Source organism: Rousettus aegyptiacus, unplaced genomic scaffold (genome assembly GCF_014176215.1).
Source record: "Rousettus aegyptiacus isolate mRouAeg1 unplaced genomic scaffold, mRouAeg1.p scaffold_m13_p_8, whole genome shotgun sequence".
NCBI classification, from domain to species: domain Eukaryota; kingdom Metazoa; phylum Chordata; class Mammalia; order Chiroptera; family Pteropodidae; genus Rousettus; species Rousettus aegyptiacus.
Window position 1 is genome coordinate 28,364,206 of NW_023416311.1, and position 17,251 is coordinate 28,381,456.

Here is a 17,251-nt window from a genome sequence, read left to right on the forward strand (position 1 = left end):
TCAGCATCTAAACTGGGGGCAGTCTTGGGGGAGTAATCCCTTAACCTGTGGAGTCTGCCCTAACTTCAGGTAATTAGCATCAGAATTGAACTGAATTATAGGATACTCAATTGGTTTCCAGAAAGTCAAAGAACAGGTTGGTGCAGAGAATACACACGCGCGTGCACACACACACACATTTAGTGTCAGGGTTGTAGGTTAAAACAGTTTAGAATCATCACCAACTATCCTGTACTCTGAGCTATGAGCTTCCCAGAACATGAGATGGATGGTTTGTCTGCGTGCCCAGGGCCCAGCTGTGGGCCTGGCATGGAAGTGCTTCGTGAAAGCCCAAGTAGTAAGCAAATGAACAGAGACCCCCTAACATCTCTAAGAGAGAGAAGAAAAAGCTGCTTCGACTGTCAGAAATGTGACAGAGAAGAGTCAAAAATACATGGAATTAGCTACATACACGTGAAACACAATTCGTACTTCTCTTGATGCTGTAGCAGCATAAAAAAATAGCAATCTTCCCATCAAAATAGAAAACGAAAGCTAACACCACCACATGCACGGCAGCAGAATTCATCAATTTCGTCCTCTCTCTCGACAAATACTCTGCTCGCTCACTCGAGTAAAGCCCATGTTCATGTTGACAAGTGCATAGCTTTGTGTTGCCGAGAAGACAAATGTCTTACTCTCCTTCAATTATTGGATATATTGGTCATGGTCAGCTATGGTTTCTTTCTCGGTAAGTGTGATTATTGGAAAAAGATGTGAAAATCAAAATGTGTGTTCATGTTTCTAAGAGTTCAGCTTGGGCAATCTAAAAATCATGCTTACAGCTGAAATGTAGCTCCAATGAGTACTTTGAATACGAGGCAGTCTGACTCTGAGGGTATCCTTGGGAACACCAAATATATATATTTGTTTCTTATTCTTAAATGATGGAGTCAAAATGGTGGGATTTGGTGCTTCAGGTATTTCCTTATCACCAATAATTAATGTCTATACAAATTATGCCAATATAGATATAGAAAATTATAGAGTTTCGAGTTAAGATACCATACATAGTTTGAAATTCATGATGGATAAGCTAAACTTTACTTTTAACTTTGTCAGTATAAAGCAAATCTGGAACTTTTTAGAATTCCTGGTGTTGGGACTTTCAGGGGTAAGAAATGGGTAATGTTCTTTTCACTACTCATGCCAATGTTTTGCCAACAAAATACACTCGCAGAGGAGAATCATTCTCATGGCACAAGGACTTTCTGTTTTGGAAAAAAGAAAAATTTCTGTAAAAATTCTGAAAACACAGAAGACATAAAATGCATCTGAAATCATTGAAATTGTGCCAGGGGGAGAGAATATTGATTTCCTGGTGAAACTGTCACAATCAAATTATTACCTGCTCACTCATAACAGCTTGTGGAAACTAGAACATACCTGAAATTCAGAGTTAAACATATTTTATTTCTGGGAAAACAGTGTTTATCGTTAAGAAGTCATGACAAGTATATTTCATCTATGAATAAAGGCAATTTGGAGGGAGTTGCTGGAAGAGATAAAGCAAGGCATTCTAACTTATAAATGCATTGATGCCTATAGAGGTTAGCAAATTCAAAATGAGATCACCAGAAAAATTTTACAGGGCACTCCAGATGAAATCAGTGTTTCCTGATTCAATACCGTGTGACCAGGCCACTGTGTGGGCAGTGAAAGAACCACAGTAAGTTTCAGTAAGAAAAATCCCAATCACTCACTATCTCAATTACAGAGACAAATAGCTTTTGCTAGTATCGAAATCGAATAGATGATTAAGACTAACTTCAACATGGTCATAAAAACTTATCTGCAACAAATCAGAGTGGGGTTCATAACATAGGTGGTCAAATCCACAACTGAAAACTTGACAAACGTGGGGAACATTTGGACATGCAGCAGTAAGGCATAAAGAGGAAGAACCAAAGCTGTTTGTATACTGTCTTGTCCACTAGTTGAACTTTGTGATGCTGAGGCCTTTACAGAAAAATGAAAACACTGTGAAGTGCTTTCACGGCGTTGAGTTCTTTGTTCTGTGCCATCCATTCATCTGTGAAAAGATTGGTGATTACCGAAAACACATGTAACAGGAGTAGCGAAGGATGCCGGGGAAGTTTGCTGAAGTCATATTGGGCCGTACATCACCAGGCTTTGTCTGCTGTGACTGAGTGGCTTCCAGCGATTATTGAAACTTCGGAAGCAGCATTTAATGATTATCAGACACACAGGTGGCCCATGAATTGAGAATTCCTGTACACGTGCTAAATGTTACAGGAGTTTTTTCCTGATGAGCTTCAAAGTGAAACCATAGACATGTTTTCATTGCCTTCAAAAGTAAAAGCAATCTATACTGTTTATCATCTCAGAGAAATGATGACTATTTCAAAACTTTTGGGTAAAGAGCAAAGGAAACTTGCCAAAAATTAATCTCCAGGGTTCAAAGTAAAAACAAAACAAAACAAAAAACCTTCCCTTCAGAGAAGAAAAATTCTGGCATGGGGCAGGGCATATGTGTGTATGGGGAGATCATAGAAATTCAGATAATGAATTTTTCTCTACTTTGTCAGAACAGCATCTGACAATATTCAACCCATAAAGTTTTGGTTACTGTATTACTGAATTTAAATGCATGCTTTTTGGCAAATGATTACAGTAAAACAAATTATATTTTAAATGACTGCTTAAATGCAGTTAACTAGACATATGGGATACATTTGCAGACCTGATGTAAGAAAGACCCTAGAGCTTGAGTCTTACTAGAGCTGCATAGAGCTTAGCCTATGCTATTGTGCCTAGTCCAGGTGGAGAATCACCCAGTCATGCCTGTGTCTCGCTTCTGCATTTGGCACTGCCTCGGCCAAGCCCTGTGACAGGTGAGGAGGCTCATTTTTGACCCTGTGTTAGATCTGAGAGCTGACACTGAGAACAGCTGGGTAGGGGCTGGTACCAAAACGAGGGAAATGAAGGAGCTCCGTGGTACCTTGGAGAACTTTATGGAACTGTCTGAGAGGTGAGTGGGCTTTACGAATTCTGTCTCATCTCTGCGAAGCTGGCCCTCGGGTGGGCCCAGTTACTGTATTTTACCCTTCAAACCTAACTCACATGTTTTCAGACTGGCTGCCCCAGTTTCAGTGGAATGAGGTATGGTTGAAGGAATGACATAATAGAAATCATTGTGTTATTTTGTGAAAATGTTTATAGGTAACTAACAAATAAGCCTTTTAGAAAATAGTTAACCAGCGACAGCTTCTTGACTTCTCACTTAGGTCCACTGGTAGAGAAAGTATTATGACTCTGCAAGTTTGACAGAGTCATTCTACCCCTGTCAAACACAGATTCTACTGGATGAATGAATAAATTAAAGGGTGAGTCTCCAGGATAGTGAGCTGGAGACCAAAGATCCTGGGCTCAGGAGGAGAGTAAGGGTGGCAGGGCAAGACTGGCCCAGCCTTCTTTCTATAGACTCAACATTTTGGGTCTGACTGCTTTGAAGATGTTTGTATTGAGCTCTAGGTAAGTGGCTGCCATTAGATGGGACAGAGCAGGTTTGGGGTGTTAAAAGAAAGACTCAGCAGGATTTACCACCTCAGGAATACCTACGTTTGCATTTGTGAGGTCTGCTCAAATGCCCTTGGTATGTAACTCGCACTGCCACCACCTCCAGCTGTGTTCTCCCCCAGAATCCATGCGTTGGGCCTGAGGATGCCCTGAAAAGAGCATGATGAGTTGGGAAGGCTGGGCGCTCCCTCTGTCCTGCCGTAGCCTTGCTCCATGACCTCTGGAAGCCTCAGCCCCACCATATGTCATGTGACCTGCTAAAGCCTCTGCTGGATAATGTTAACTCACATCTATTCCTCCTAGCTCCCTAGAGTGGGGCTGCTGGCTGGCCCCCAGAAACCTCCTTCCCTCTGAGAGAGAATGTTTTAGTCAGGGTTGTCCAGAGAAACAGAACCAATAGGATGCATAGAGAGAGAAAAGAGATTTATTATAAAGAATTGGCTCTCGTGATTATGGAGGCTCAGAAGCCCATGACTTGCTGTCTGCAAGCTGGAGGCCCATGATGGACACTGGTGTAGTTTCAGTCCCAGTCCAAACGCCTAAGAACCAGGGGGACCGATGGCATAAGTTCTAGTTCAAGTCTGATGGTCTGAGATCAAGGCAAGTGAGTGTTATAAGTCCCAGTCTGAAGGCTTGAGAAGACCAATGTCCCGGCTCAAATAGTCAGGGAGAGAGCCAGTTCTTTCTTCCTCTACCCTTTTGTTCTGTTTGGGCACTCAAGGGATTGGATGATTCCCACCCCCACATTGGGGAGCGCTAGTTGCTTCACTCAGTCTACTGATTCAAATGCTAATCTCTTCTAGAAACACTTTCAAAGACACACCCAGAAATAATGTTTAGTCAAATACTTGGGCACCTCATATCCCAGTCAGGCTAACACATAAAATTAACTGTCACAGAGATGGTGGACCCAGAGCACTGGAGCTTGTAGGCCTGAAGGCCAGTCCTGGAAAGTTTTGGAGTAGAAATGTGTGGTCTGCTGAGGTCTCAAAGAGAAGAACTAGGGTGGGGGTGAGCCTCCCCTGAAGATCAGCTGACCTCTGACTGTGCATGTTGTCTGCTGGTGGGGATCCTGGACTTACCTGAGCCTCAGTTTCTTTAACTCCAAAATGTGAATAAGTTAATACTTTCCTGGAGGGTGACAGTGAATCTCAAGTGAGATGATAGACAGAAAACCACTTCGTAAAGTACAGCACAAATGGGAGACTAATCCCAACCTGGTTCCTAACTTCCGGCACCCTTCCCTTCCTGAGGCTTTCATTTGTGTCTTGCGTAGGGTTGCCAGAGAAAATATGGACTAAATAATTGGTATAAGTATGTCTCAGACATTGCCTGGGACATACTTACACTAAAAAAATGTGTCGTTTATCTGAAATTCAAATTTAACTGCGTGTCCTATATTTTCATTCGCTAAATCTCACAATTTTATCCTTGCAAGAAGCCCAAGATGAGTGTTGGCCTTATCTCAGCTAACTTTCACCACACCAGTCAGCTGACTGGGAGAGGAGAGGTTTATTTATGTGCATTATCCCTGCCTCTAATGGGGAGAAACCACAGGGCTCCAGGAACTGACCGGCTTATGCAGAGAGTTAAGGCAGGAAGGCTAGGTCCCACTCTGACCCAACCCCACTCTTCCTGAATAGCCTGCTTGCTGCAAGGAGGGTGAGACTGCGGGCTGCTTTTCTCAAAGGTAAGGACAGCCTCTGTCATCTAGATAACCAGTAAAAACAACTTTTCCTGACATGCACGTTGAAGCCTTTAGGGGAAAGTTATCTGCAGTTTATATAAAAAAATATAATAAAATGTTACTTGTAGAACCCAGGAATTGATATGTATGCATTCACTATGACGTCATTTCAACTTTGCTGTGTATTTGAATTTGTTCATAATAAAATGTTGAAAAAATTTAACTAATTAAAATAAATTTTTAAAATTCAATCCTTATAGAAAAATTGGAAAATACAGAAAAATGGACTCTCAAATCTCCATTCTGACAACTCACCAATATTTTTATGTATTTCCTTCCTGCCTTTTTCTATGCACTTGCTGTTATGGTTGTCATGCAAAATTGGGACCATTCACTTTTCGCCCTATAAGTCAAGCTCCTGAATACCCTGGGACAGAAGTTTTGTTGCCCATCCCTATCCCCCTTCCTGGATGGCTTCCTAGCCTGAGCATTTCTCTGGCTTTATCGTTCATTAAAGAATCATCACCTAGCCTTGCAAACATTTTAATGTCCTTTCTGGGCTGGAGAGGGCACTCACTAAGACAGAGCTCATCCCTGCCAAGCAGGGCACTAGGGCCCAGAGAGGGACAGGGCAGCACTCAGGTGACCCACAGGTAGTTAGGACAGTGGCATAGCCAATCTCTATCCACTGGAGAGAGGGGCTTGGTATGGAGGGTAAGGGGAGGTGTCAGATGTCTGGAGGCCTGTGAGGTACAGGGCTTAGAGGACATCCTCTTGAGTAGGGGGGTCAAGTGGGGTGTGCCTAGAAATAGAGTGATCATCAGCAAAGAGCAGTAGGATGGGCGAGATCATTTAAATTCGGGTTTATAGTTAAATGTGTCATTTAAATTCCATTTCTACCCGCTAGTATCACCATTTCCCAATATTTAGAAGATGTTTCTGTCTTATTTCTCTCTGTTAAGCCCAGAGTTTAAAATTGGACCACTGTCTCCATGCGGGGCACAAACAGGGAGAGAAAAGGATGAAGAGCCTTATAAGCCCAATATTGCTTTTAGTCTGCCTTTTCAGGGAGGTGGTGAAGTCTTGGAGACCAAAGCACCTGGGCTGGAGCCCTGGCTCTGTCAGGTGCCCTTAGGTGACTTTGCGCACATTGGTTCTCTCCTCTCAGCCTCGGTTTCCCTGTCTGTAAAGCAAACAGCTTTTTGTTTCTGTAGGAGGTAAGACAGGGCATATGCAGGTGTGCGGCATGGGGCCAGATCCAAGGAGGCCCTTCATGTCATGAGCGGGGTTGGCCTCCTCCCTTGGCCTCCTTAGGGAGGTCACGTTGACTTGCAGACTTGGCTTCGCTCCATCACACACGGCTCTCTTCCCTGGAGCCCGAGTGGAATGTTTTCTCTTTCCTCCTCCTCCTCTTCCTGTGCACTGTCTGTGGGACTCCTCCAGTGTCCCAGGGCTCCCCAGGGGCAGCCAAGCCTTCTCTTGCCCGGCTCCTGCCCCGTAGCCCACCAGGCTGTTTCCAATTTGAACGCCATGCATCTTGCCCCTTCAGATCATAGCCGCCTCTTTGATGGAACTAATGATGATCTAGGGCTCCAAGGCCCCGGACCTCCCCAAACTGAGATAAATCCTGCCTCTGCGCAGACAAGGGGCCTCCAGCCCGGCATCTGATCCCCTCATTCAAGCTGGAATGGGAGGGGAGGTGTCTCTGAGAGCCCCCTCTTGGAGAGCGGTGTGGGCTGCAGCTGGAACCAAGGAGACAGGAAGAGAGGGATTTCTCCAAGGCTGTGAAGAGAGTCCCACCAGGCACTGGGGGAAGTTGGCAGGCTATGAAAGGGTCAGCTGGGCACGCCTCATCCCAGCAAGACTTGAGGGCACAAGCTGGAGCAGACAGCAATCACTTATACTGGCTGGGTTATTAGGCTCAGTTCCACAAACAGTCCCTGACAGCCTCCTTGCACTGCTGGGAACGCAGGGAGGACTGACACCTATTTCCTGCTCCCAGGGGCTCGGGGGTGTGGGAGAGGGATTGCAACCCCAATAGTGTGTGCCGGGGTGGCAATGGGAAGCTTGGAGGCTGTGGGAGCACAACAGAGAGGACCCGACCCAGCCCGGGGAGCCTGGAAGGCTTCCTGGAGGAGGTAGCCTTGATTTGGTCCTTGTACAGGCCTCACACTGCACAGATTATATGCCCTACCCATAGCAAATTAAAAATAGAAAAGAATACTAAACCCTAAATCACGAATCTTATACACCAAAAGAAAAGAGCTCTTTCTAGATTTTCTGATTAGAAAATTTGGATAAGCTCGACAGTGAAACTTACAATCTTTGTTTTTTTGGTTCCACTAGTGTCATATACAAATGATCAGGTATGTGACCAGCACTGGCTGAGTGGACATTCTGGGTGGGAAAGGTGAATAAATGTGTGTGTGTGTGTGTGTGTGTGTGTGTGTGCGCGTGCCCGCATGCACACCTGCATGTGTCTACGTGTGGCTTTCCACAGAAGGGTCTGAGAAAAAGCAACGCAGGGGTGTTAGGGATGGCAGTGGCTCCTTGTGGCCAGAGTTCTGGGTGCCTGAAGGCTGCTGGTGGTGGAGGTGTACCCAGGCAGAAGGTGCCACTCAGCAGTAACCAGCTCCTGTAACTCTACGGCCTTCTCCGAAACCCAGTGTGACTCCAGGGCAGGGAATTTATCGCCTCTACTGCACTGACCAGGCACGTGTTGGTATAGATCTAAGGGGCCTATGAAGCAGCATTGGTTTTATCAAGTGAAGGATGAAGAGCCATTATCAGCAAACTGGGGCCCTCCCAAGCCCCTCCACCCTGGACATCCTCTCTAATTACGGACTGCTGCCATACCTCCCATCCTATTCCCCAGGTACCCTTGGATGCATTGCCATTGGCTGATCTCTGCTGAGCACATTGTGTCTCTGAACAGGCCATTGAATGAGGGAGTAGTAGGTGCCATGCTTCCACAGGTTGGAGGGCTTGTGTCAGAGTCAGTGGGGCTGGGGGTGGTGTGGAGAGACAAGATGATCTGATTCTTCCCAGAGACATTCCTTTCTGAAGAGGGCGGCTTCCCAGATAGCACCCCTTTCTTCCCAGTACCCCCAATCCTGCCCCCTGCTTTCTTAATCTTTCACTTCCTTCTCCTTCTCCTCCTGCTGCGAACAGCCCAAATCCACCTAAAATGTATTAATTTAAAAAATTAAAATTAATTCAGGTTTAACTAAAGAACTTTGGGCTTTCTAGGGGTGTAACCAAGCTGAGGGTAGATTAATTTTCCCAGCAGATGGCTCTGTACTAACCAACACAGGTGTGTCCTTACCTGGAAAGCAGGCGTTCACCCGACTGCTCCCCAGACTGCCCCTCCTCTTGGAGGGTGAACTCCAAACGGGATTTAGTACTTCTGTCAGCACCACCCCCACCTCAGCCATCTGCTAGGGTGACTTCAGAGACCCCAACAGCCTGGGCCCAGGCCCTACCTACCTCTATCTGTGTGACCCAATTTTCTGAGCTTCATAGCTGCTTATAAAAGGCTCTGAGGAGCCTTCATCCAGGCTGGTGGTGACTCTTTGCAAAGGCCAGAGGAAGGAATGAAGGTGTAGGGGTGGGAGAGACCTCTGCCATGGGCCTTGCTGTAAGCCAAGTCCTGCCACTTTGAGCAGCTTCTGTCCAGAATCCCACCCTGGAAGCCCCTCTCAACTTCCCAGATAACAGGTGTGTGGCCCCAGTGTCCTCCTGACTGGGAGCCCTGAGGTCAGGGCTTGTTTTGAGGCCATCACTTTGCTCCGGGCAGTAAATACAGTAGGTGCCCAATAAATGTCTGCTGTGTGGAACTCTATGCCCAGAATACCCTCCCTGTTCAGTCATGCATCAGACAGCCATGGTCCCTGCAGAGGGGGTTTGGGGTGGTGTTCTGGTGGGTTGTGTGTGGTCTTACAGAGGCCTCACGGGTTGGTGGTGGTGGGTGGGGGAAGGAGTTGGGAGTCGTCCTGCCAGGCTAGGCTAGGCCAGACGTGGACCTCATCCTTAGCTTTACAGAAGGCGTCTGGGCTGTGGCTTCTCACCCTGGGGCGGCAGCCATGCACCCAGAGAAGGAGGCGTCTGCAGTCTGTGCCCATCACCTGAGCTGCACCGGGTGGGGTGGATAACTATTATTGGGAGAGGTTAAAAAAAAAAAAAATCATTATCAAATAACTACAGCTTGAAAAAGTTGGCGGGCGGGACGGAAAACGCGGCCTGGATCATGCTGTGGCCGCCGCCGCCGCTGCTGCCGCTCCAGGCGCACCGCGCCGCGGTAGCCAAAAGTGGAAGGAAGCACATCTGTAACGCATTTATGTGATGTTCACCTTTGAGACCACGCGGCTGGATGGAGGCAGTGAGTTCACGCGAAAGGAAAAACTCTTTAAGAGGCTTTCCTTAGGGGACCTGCCTGGCGCAGGCGGCCGCGAGCCCGGGCGGCGGGGAAGGGCGCCCCCTGCCTGGCGCGGGCAGAGCCGGGACTATCACCGCGGTGGGTGTGGGAGTGGGTCGCATGGGATAGGATGGGGAAGGGGGTAGGTGCCACCTCGCTGAGCCTCAGTTTCTCAGTCTGTATAAGAGGTGACTGGATTTTAAGGGCACTTCCATTGGGAACATACTACGAGTCCCTTCTGGTGTGATTCTGTGTCCCTGATGGAGGGACAGGGACCAGCTCTTGGGTGGGAAAACTGCAGGAGGAAACCTTTTTATGTCCCGTTATTGCCAGCTCTGTCATTGCCTTCCGAGCCCTTTCTCTGCATTCCATAGCCAATGACAGCTTCTGGATAAGGGTTTGTCTCCTGAGCGAGGCCATATCTGCCTTCCTGGACAATCAGTGCTCGGTCCATGCAGGATTGCACGAGGCCCTGCTTCTATAGGAAGAGATGACCCTGCCCCTCCAACCTTCTCATTTCTAGTTGTTCCCACCTCTTAGGTCTTCAGCATGTCCCTCTCTCCCACCTTCCGTCTGGGGATTTCTTTGCCAGAGTGGTCAGCATGTGGTCGGCCCTCCTCATTCCCTTTCCTCAGTCACTTTGAAGTTGGCCCAAGTTCCCTCACTAGAACATCCCAGGGGCTGGTTTTGCCTCCAGAGCAAAAGCAGATTGCAGGCTGACTCAGGCTTCCAAAAGGCCTCTGAGCTCTTCAAAGTTTGAGTTTAAAAAAAGCTTTTAAAAAGGTAGGCTGTGGGGACTGGAGAGATGCAGGAGTGAAGTCCAGGGGCTCCTCCCTGGGGACTCCCCCCGCCCCCCCCCCCACGACACACACACACTACCCGACTTGCCCAGACAGAAAACACTGGAAAGATACTATTAGGGGGAGCCAGAAACACAGACAGTCCTTTTGTGCAGATTATGGTCAAGTAGTCACTTAAAAATGGTTAAGATGGCGAATTTCATGCTGTGTGTAATTTGCCATAAAAAGTTTTTGCAAAACAAACAAGCCGATCAAGGATTTGAACTCGGATCATTTGGCCCTAGAGCCTGTGCTCTTATCTCTGCACTTTATTGTATACCTAGAAGGTGCTCAATAAATATTTATAGATGGAATAAATGGAAATAATGAATGAGCGACTTCAGAGGCTTTTACATATGCTAGTTTTCCTTCCACTGCCTGGTGCCTCGGTGTCCTCATCTTACCCATGGCCCTGGGCACATGAGGTCCCCATGTGTGTCTTCATAGTGGTGGTTTATGAAAACCCATCTTTGCATTTTCAGCTGTCTCTCTCTTTCCCTTGTTTCTCAGCCCTCCCTCAAGCACCTCCTGGGTAGCCCTGCCCTGCCTAGTTGTGGGGGCAGGCAGGCAGCTGAGGCAATAGGGACAGCCACCTGAGGCTCTCACACCTTCTCCTTCCTCCTCAGGTGTTGCTTTTACATGTACACCTCATCTTCTCCATGACCATGATGCAAGGCAGCATCTGAGAGATTAATTGCTGCCTTTTTCCCTAGATCTCAGGTTCCAGTCTGGTGAGTTAGTAAGACTGTTGGAATTCCATCTAGGCCATTCCCCTAAGTTTTGATTGCACCTCAACTAAAGTTGGGGATCCAAAGGTCTAGCTCTCTGAGCACCACCTGGCTGTGGGAATCATGTTTCTGGGTAACCAAATGAGACCATCTCTTTTCCATCTCCAGTCAGAGTTTAACCAACCTAGCCCTAGGCCATACTCATCCCTGGTTACTTTTGGAGAGTTTCTCCCAATTAAACCCAAGTCAGCTCTACCCAAGTTGGACTCTGAACAGCCCAACAATAATGGTGAGTGGTCTTGGGAGCTGGCTGGTCTATAGGCAATTGGTGATTAAGACTCTAGGCCCTGGCTGTCCTAGGGTGAGATACAGAGTAATGTTTGGTCAGGAGGTGGTCCCTCAGGTAGATGGGTATCTGGGGGCAGGAGCAGATGAGGGGAAGAATGAGCAGACTGGCAGCACTGAATAAAGTTGAGAGGATAGGGCTCTGGTGTTTGGAGGGGTGAGGATGGCCAGGTGTGAACGGGGCCCCAAACTGCCAAAGATCCCAGGCCAGTTGTCAAGGGCAAGGTGGGACCCAGAGTGATGTGAACCCAGGGTTGGGTTTTATCATAGAGCCCCCAGAAAGATGCAGGACACTTGGAACTAGGCCACAGGTTCAGAGGGAGCTCACACCGCAGGCATCAGGAGGTCTTTACCTGAGGGGGAGGATGAGGCAGGGCCAGTTTCTACAGCTGATTCACTTTGCATTACTTATGAATAACCCAGAGTTCCTAATTCAGGGACCAAAGCAAGCCTCTTAGCCCAGCAGACCCAGCCATCCTTCAGTTATCCATTTGGTGGGTTATTTATAGCTCTATGCCTATTTACTGCAGTCAGAGGGAGCTCAGAACAAGCCAGCTCACTTCCACTTGTGTAAATCAGCCCTCTCTGGAAGATGGAGCCTGACACTGGCAGGACAGCTGGACATGACTTTGGCATTGACCGTGTAGGGCCTGCTTGTTGCATCTGGTCTACACCCTGTGGTCATGCGGATGACTGAGGGCCCACCTGGGCTTGCTTTCCTCTCTTTCACTTTTCCCAAGAGGTTGGTTCTGACACCAACTGTCACAAAATGGTAAACAGCCCAGCACAAACCCCCTTAAGAAGCTTAAGATAAGAGATACTTCTGCGGGGAAGGAAGAAAAAACCTAACAGGAAGCCGAGTGGGTAAACCGTTACTGGCACTGATGTGAGGGTTGTGTCTCTCTTTCCCAGGCAAGAGAGACTGTGCCTTTAGCTCCTAGGCTGGAGTGGTGGGGAGTCTCAGAGGGGAGATCTCTGTGCAACTGGGGGAGGGGTCTGGGGAGCAGAGTCACCAAGTCATGCAATTTCCTCCCATAATCCTCTGGGTCCTGCTGAGGTCCCTCTACTCTATGTGGCTACATCTGAGGGGCCTCCTGAGGGGCAGGCAGTCAGAAGGCAAAGTGATCAGAAACAGAGACCTTAAGGTCAGAGAGGCCCACCGGGAAATTGCCCAGTGCCCTTGGGAAGTTATTTGGCCCTCCTGAGTCTCCTGATCTTTCTGAATGTACCTCCTAAACTCTGCAGTGGGGATAAGAGTGCCCACATCATGGGGCTGTTGAGAGCATTTATCGAGATAATGCAGGTGAAGAGGTTAGCACAGCGCCTGCCATACTGTGAGCTCCCAATAAAGAACACCTGCTGTCCTTTTCAGTGGTGGCTGAGTAAGAGTGGGGGCCGCAGACAGGCTTGGTTGGTACATTTTGCAGACCTGGAATCTGGTGAGAAAAGATTTTCTTAACCATCCAGAGCTGGGACAAGTCAACCAGAGAAGAAGCCTCTCAACCCTAGCCTGACAACATCTTATTAGAGAGGAAGGCGGGGATGGAGGTATCTTAATCATAACTTGAGAAGTATAAATCAAGCACTTTTAATTCAACTCACCAACATTCATTAAGCAAGGAGTGTGTGCAGAACGAGAGGTAAAAAAGATGGCAAAACTGCTGAGGATGTATCCTCAATTGCTCATTGTCTAATGGGGAACTGGAAACGGGGGACTCTAATACAGGGTACGCTGGAGGCATGGAGAACAGAGGAGGACCATATAGTCAGGTAGGAAAGTGAAAGAAAGGCAGGGAAAGGATTCTAGGCCTTTGGAGATGACTAGGAGGAAGCAGGGAGGAGAGGGTGTTTCAGGCACAGGAGGACAGTATGAGGGGCTCAGAGGGGCGGGGTAGGAGGGAGAGTGGAAGAGGGTTCTCAGAGCCAGAGCCACCAAGTTGCCCTCCTCGGAGGTGGAGGGAGTGAAGTGCAGGCTAGACCTGGACAGCTGTGCAAAGAGACTGGGGAAAGGGCTTCCAGGCCCACCTCTGTGCCCCTCCCCCTCCTCCCCCTCTCTGGAGTCAGCCCCACGCTGCCTTTCAGCCAGTGCCTCTTTTCCCCCTGAAACTGCAAAAGCGTGCACCATCACGTTAGAAAAAGTCCTCAGTGGGCTCTAGATTTCTCTCGACCTGTGAGGAGGGGGATGTGGAAGGATGGGTCAGGGTACTCCGGGTAGCCAGAGAGTCTGAATTGCTGATTCCAAGGACAGCAGGCATCCCTCAGACTCTAGTGATGGCACCTAGTCTTCTGTACCGCCATTAAATTCCTTCGGTGATTCATTTATCTTCTCACTCACTTGCACTCACGCCTGAGCACCCGTGTACCCTGCCGCCCCCCGCCCCCAACACCTTTGCCTGGATGTCTCCAGTGTGTGCCCAACTCCTTAAGTCCTACATTCAACTCTTACTCCTTCTCCTTTTTCTCCTTTCAGGAAATATTGCCAGCTCCACACCCTTGCTCAGGCCAGAAACCTGAGAATCCTTGACTCATTCCTCTCCCTTGCCTTCCACTCCCAATTTGACATCACATTGTGTAGGTTGCAGCTCCGAGTTATACTCTTGGTCCAACTACTCCTCACCATCTCCGTGGCCACCATCTCTGCCTCAGCTGCCATTGTCCCTTGTGTGGGACACCTGTAGTGGCCACAGCACCTGTCCACCTTTGATCCATTTGCCATACAGTGGGCAGAGAAGTTTTTAAAACTATCAATCAGATCATGTTTTTTCCTGCCAAGAACTTTTTAACAGCTTTCTATTAGACTTAAGGTGAAATCTGAATTCCTTGCCATAACCAATGATGTATCTACTGTGGTGTTTTATATCCTACTCCAGCAGACTGTGAACTCCCTGAGGGCAAAGACAAGGCCATTTCACTCCTTACTTCAAAATGCATGATGCATAATAGACACTCAGTAAATATTTGTGGATCTAACTCTTTACTGATGTGCTCACTCACACACTCATTCACCTCACAGCTATTCACCCAGCCCCTCCTTGGCGCCAGGTCTCACACTGGTTTGAGGAAACCAAAGTGAATCAGAGGGCCGTCCTGGCCTACTGGCATTTCCAGGCTGTAGAGGGGGGTGACACAGAGTACCCAGCCCAAGTTACAATTCTCTGAGCACAAGAATCACCCTTGCTTACCAGGCTGAGGCCGTCTGCCTTTTGTGAGGCAGACCAGTACTGGTTTAGGGTTAGAAATCCAGGTTTGCTCCCTGGGGCTCCCGTAGGGCATAGGGGAGAATCCCAACCCTCTGCCGTTGCCCTGGGCTGGACACATTGCAGAGTACTTCTTCACACATTTTCCCTTAGGACCCTCATATAACTTACCTCAAGGGGTGCTGTCACTGCACCGATTATACGGGTGAAGAAGCCAAGGTTCAGAGAAGGCAAGGGACTTGTCTGAGGTCACACAGATAATATTAACTGCAGGAACCAGCATCTATTGAAAGTTTACTGTATACCATGCCCAGATCTAATCATTCTACATGTATTTTCACACTGAAAGCTCACATATTACCCTCTGATGTAGGTAGTGTTATTTTTAGGTGCTTAGCTAGGAGGCTATTTTTATACAAGTTTGGACACAGCTTCTCAGGGAGTCTTTTCTGATAATATTTTGTTGGTGTGTCTGTTTTCCAGTGTATATTTCTAGAAAGCAGTGGTAATGTCTGCTGGCCTTCTCTGAGGTCTGCTCTGTGAGAGGAGATGAGCAGGTGCCATGGAGAGAAAATGAAAGCTGTGTTCTAGAGAGGTTCAGAAATTTAGGGAAACCAGTAACTACTTCTTCCCCTCCAAACTTCAGAACCCAATTGACAGAGAGACTTGCAGGAGCTAGAGCCTTTCTGCAGGCAGCTGATTGGAATGGAACATGCTGAGAAGGGACTAGACAGGCATGGTCACTCCCTTCTCCCAAATCCACCAATCCAGTGAGTCCATCTTTTCCCTGGAAGGAAAGGAAGTGGGCAGGAACAGGAAGTGAAGAGGGGGCTCTTTACTCGCAATGAAACTTCAGGGGTGGGGAACAAGCGTTTCCCCAATATACAGAGTGGCCAGCACTTAATAAATAGTAGCTATTATTATCCTATTTCCTACCCCAGCAGACTGTGAACTCCCTATTATTATCCTATTTCACAGACTCCCTCGACCCCCGCATATATTACTTTATTACATAATATATAATAATATTATTGCTAGCTATATTATTCCACCCATAATATTATTTCTAAAACCTCTTCCAGTTCTAATGTGCTTGGCTATGAGATGCTTATCTGAATGAGGTTTCTTACCTCTCTCTGACTGCGTTTATGCTGAGCTACGTGCTAGAAAATGCCATTTTGATCTCAGTGAAATTTCTTAAGACATATTTGAAATCCATTTCCCTTTCTCTCACTTCAATTGCAGAAGGAATTAAGTCTCAACTAAGTTTCTCTTTGGTGGCCTGGCCATCACAGGGCTGGCTTTGAGATAGGCACAGGCTTCACTTAGCACTGATATGATTGGAGAAAGTTCTCAAGGCCTCAGTTTCTTGGCCAGAAAATGGGGTTCACAGTACTTACTCTTTCATTTTACCATCTGCTATGGTCTGAATGTTTGTGCCCCACTCCCCCTCAATTCATATATTGCATCCTCACCCCCAGTGTAATGATATTTGGAGGTAGAGCCATTGGGGCCTTTGCCCACCCTCATGAATGGTATTGGGGCCCTTATAAGAAAGTTCCCAGAGAGCTTCCTCGCCCCTCGCACCATGTGAGGACATATTGAGAAAAGGGCTGTGTATGAACCAGGAAGCAGCTACTCGCCAAACACCGAATCTGCCAGTGCCTCTATCTTGGGCTTTCCAGCCTCCAGAACTGTGATAAATGAATTTCTGTTGTTTATAAGCCAGTCTACGGTATTTTGTTATAGCAGTCAGAATGGACTAAGATCTGATATGAGGTGCACACTAAGTAATATCCACGGGTAGTGGACATATTAGTCTGTCTGTCCTGCACCCTTTCCTTGCTTCTTCTAATAGAACTGGTTCTTCTGCCCATGTGATTGGTCCAAGGGGTGGTCACATGATACTGACTGGAGCCATTATGAATCTTTCCTAGGATTTTAAAATCTACAGTGGAGAGAGCAAAACCCCTCTTGTGTCCTGTAGAAGTGAGTCTGAAGCTACCAATGGCCACATCCCCTGACTCTCGGAGCTAGGAGTCTGCAGTGGAAGTGAACCAGGCTGGCCCACTGAGAGAAGCAGAGACAAGAGACAGAGCCTGAAGCATGCAGGCCCCTTCCCCCCGTAGACCAGCGCCACCCAGCCTGACCTTCATTTAGGCTACTGGAGTCAATAGATTCCCCATTTTTGCTTAAGCTTATTCCAGTTAGGTTTCTGTCACATGCATCCAAAGAGTCTTAATTACTCTCCCCTTGGGAAGTTCTACTGGAATATAAGCACCATGAGAACAGGAACTTTGTGTTGTCCCCTGCTGTTACTTCAGCATTCCTAATAGCTCTGAGTGTATGGTAGGTGCCCAATAAATATTTGTCGAATGGATCGTTTCCATTTTTAGAGTGCCCCTATCAGACTAGAAGCCTAGGTCCTGAATGATACCACCTGCTTTGTTTCATCTCCTGCC

General features: G+C 47.6%; 1 long non-coding RNA gene across 4 annotated transcripts in view; it reads left to right on the top strand.

Annotated features, from left to right (window-relative positions):
• The first annotated feature begins 9,495 nt into the window (after positions 1-9,495).
• LOC118606802 overlaps positions 9,496-17,251 on the top strand; it is a 39,233-nt gene continuing 31,477 nt past the window's right edge. For 3 of the 4 annotated variants that reach the window (XR_004952632.1, XR_004952633.1, XR_004952635.1), the window contains exon 1: positions 9,497-9,644. This is a non-coding gene — a long non-coding RNA (uncharacterized LOC118606802). Of the gene's footprint in view, positions 9,645-17,251 lie in introns of all 4 variants that reach the window. The other variant, XR_004952634.1, reaches the window with a different exon arrangement.